The sequence below is a fragment of the Pinus tabuliformis genome, chromosome 6 (genome assembly GCF_031772625.1).
Source record: "Pinus tabuliformis cultivar Carrire ecotype Pingquan chromosome 6, CPIR1, whole genome shotgun sequence".
NCBI classification, from domain to species: Eukaryota; Viridiplantae; Streptophyta; class Pinopsida; order Pinales; family Pinaceae; genus Pinus; species Pinus tabuliformis.
This window is the reverse complement of record NC_142292.1, coordinates 1,375,084,388-1,375,087,735: the sequence shown is the minus strand read 5'-3', so window position 1 is coordinate 1,375,087,735 and position 3,348 is coordinate 1,375,084,388. Positions and strand designations below refer to the sequence as shown.

Here is a 3,348-nt window from a genome sequence, read left to right as displayed (position 1 = left end):
AAGTGTGTTTATGTGATCATCTCCTTTCTTTCCTTCTGCATATTAAACAAATGAAGTGTTAAAGTAAGAATTCATGCTTGCCATGCTCTGCTTTTAAATTTGTTTAATTTCTATGTTTTCTACTGTTTAAGGAGAATTCAAAGTATTATTTGCTCTCCTTAGCTCCTCACCGGTCTTTTCCATCCACTCACCTCAGTCATAGGCATCAATACGGTCTCCTACCTCGCCCCAAAGAACCCCCTGCAGAAACTGTGTCAAATCCCTGCACCCAAAATTGCAATTCCTCAGTTTGTCACCAAAAACCAAAAAAACCCCAAATCAACCCTTTTGATCAGTTTACTAGCCTAATATCAGTGTTACCTAGTTGGTCATCTCATCCCATTGAAGATCTGCCGAGATTGACCGGAGAGAGCCTTCTCCTGCCCCGTAGGGCTAGCTACGAGGCTAAATGGTTTGATGTAGCCTTGAGGTTTACCTTTCTCAGCCTGAGGTGAAATTTCAAGCGCTAACACATACTATCTACAGGACTGGATAATAAGGAAACAAGAGTTTTAGATAGCACATACCCGGGAACGCTAGCTTTCCTGGTAAATCCTGCTGGTTGCACCACGTTCGGCTCCCTCTTTGTCTCGACTGGAGTGCCCTTTCTATTGCCGTCCACCACCTTCATATAATTTCGTTTCATCGCCCTGCTCGTTCTGCCTTTGTCTACTTATTCTTGAAACTTTCATACCATTTCTTTTGCCATTATTTTCTTTGTTTAATAATTTCATTATTCCATGTGTTTTTTTTGTGCTTTAGCCTTTATTTTTATTTTTTTAATCATTACAATCAATACCAATCATTTACTTAATAAGACTTTAGGTTTCAATGTTACAGTCTATACGACCTAATCATTTACTTTGGCTTAAAAGTTTAGAGCTAGAATGGGAAATTATTATATAATATGACGCACGGGTGAAACTAAACATTGCTTTGTGACACAAAGGTGACCGTAAAATCTATAGCTTATATAGAGGAGAGTTGCATGCTAAAAATTTATTAAATAAAAATAAATAATTTTTTTAATGAGCATTGCATTCCATGTTTCCTTTCACAATAAGAATCTACAACTGACAAGCATGGCCTCTCTAAAACAGTGAAATCCACTTTTCTCCACATTCCCACAAAATGAAAAATATCTTGAAAAGACAATAGAGATGTCTATATAGTTGACTCAATGATGAAGCGAAATAAAGCTTCCCACATTTATACAATAGACTAAACGACGAAGCAAAGGTGGACAGTAACAATATTTTACAAAACATTAATTGTTCCACCAGCTGGACACACCAGTTAATTGATCTGTCCACGTATGGATCCACATAGGTTGCACCTTCAATGCCTCAGGCGACGACTCCTGCGCCATGGGGGATTGTGGGCGTGGGGCCGACGGGGTGCCTCCTATTACCTTGGCGGAGTTAACACTTGGTGGAAACGACAACAAGGATTTCTACGACATGAGTCTTGTCGACAACATGTTATTTATAATAGCATCCATCTCATTCCAATAAAATTTTGAACCGATGTCATTTAATGGGAAAAAAACCAGACAGATGTCAAACGGAGATGAAAAGAGTAGATGCCTAGCTTGACCAATTTCAAAAAGTGACACCTTCAGTGTAAAAATAGCGAGTCATGGGTACTGTAGATAAATTTTGTCGGATCACATTATAGAGATCGTTGAATCTAGTCATATCACATTACGTAGATCACATAATCCGAGTGTTAACTTATTTTAAGAGTTAGACGATAGCATATATGAGGATTACGACTAGTTTGATACCAAGGAAGTTGATTGATTCTTGTATGAAAAATCTTATGTCACTATGTTATCGACTATTTGAAGCTTGATTCTATGCATTAAGATAGCTTCGGGTAGCTAAAATAGATATGTATTATCATATACAAAGGTACCTCAAATAGATCCTCACCATGGTAGGCCACTGGTGGAAAAAATTACCTATGATATACTAGGGTTTATAAGGTAGTTTTTGATTTAAAGTTATTCCATTGGTGTATTCATAATGATAATAATGCTAATGCTAATAATAATAATAGACATAAATATTTTAAAACACATCTCATGTCTAGAGTACCATTTAGCTACTTATAATTGACGCTAAGAATTGATTTGACCATGGATTGGACAAAAAGGCTTAGAGGGTGCTGTTAAATATTTCATCATGAACATTTTGACAAAAATCTGTACAAAATAGGAAGAATGTATTGCGAACATATGAAAATGATTAAACAGAGAAAAATTACAATTGACATGCACTCATAATATAGTTTGGAAAAATTAGGTTTACAATAAAGCTACATTCATGGCCCTGAGTATGATTTTCAGCTATAGAGCCCACAAAACTTTCTTTCCAATAAAGATGTTACAATCCATGTTGGATTGGTCACTCAACATTGGATTGGTCTAATATCATTCCAAAAGTGTCATGAAAGTTGATTCCATTAATTCCCAATTCTTCTTGTTTTGGCGATGCAAAATCATTTTGAATGACCAAAGTTTCATTCCACTACCAATATCATATTCCAACAAAGAACCATAGAAAACCTCGTTATATTCAGAAGCATAGTTATACACGACATCTGAATACAAAATACTGTGCATTGAATTGAGATCAAAATAGGAGGGGAAATGGTTCATGATGATTCCAAGTTCATGAGGAGTGACATCAACTATGGAGAGGCCAGTCTCTATGCCAAAATCGTCATAATACGTGAATTCACCTCTATCACACACAAGACTGATCACTTCACAGTTTTTGTCAATCAATTCCACTTCTTTAATTCATCCCATTTGATGAGAACTACCCTTCTCATCGAACTGCCCAACCTCGACCTCATTCACAGCATGGGTATGTTTTAGATTATTGTTGTTGGTATCCATATCATTGATCTTGTCAAGGAAGACCATTAAACCACTTTCGTGCTCCAATGTGAATCTACCATTGGTTCACTTGGAAGCTAGAAAATCCAACCTTTCATTCCAATGCTTATCTCTCGTATGCTTATTTTGATAAACATGCAAAGGGGCATCCATTTCTATCACCAAATGCTAAGATTAAAACACCAACACTTATGAACCTTGATATGATAGTTGCAACTTGCAAAGACTTGCGTTCTTAGATTTCTCAACTTGTGATCCACAAAAATTGCCTACAATTTACATGGTAAGGTAGAAGTAGATGAATCATACTCGATCTCGCTCGAGGTGTGTGATTTTCCCAACAAACCCCAATCAATCTGTTTTACTTTCCTAAATATTCGGCACAGATGAGTCAGACAGACCTT

General features: G+C 36.6%; 1 pseudogene; it reads right to left on the bottom strand.

The window, feature by feature from the left end:
• Positions 1–2,447: 2,447 nt before the first annotated feature.
• On the bottom strand, positions 2,448–3,097 carry LOC149263754 (uncharacterized; annotated as a pseudogene).
• Between the last annotated feature and the right edge of the window lie 251 nt (positions 3,098–3,348).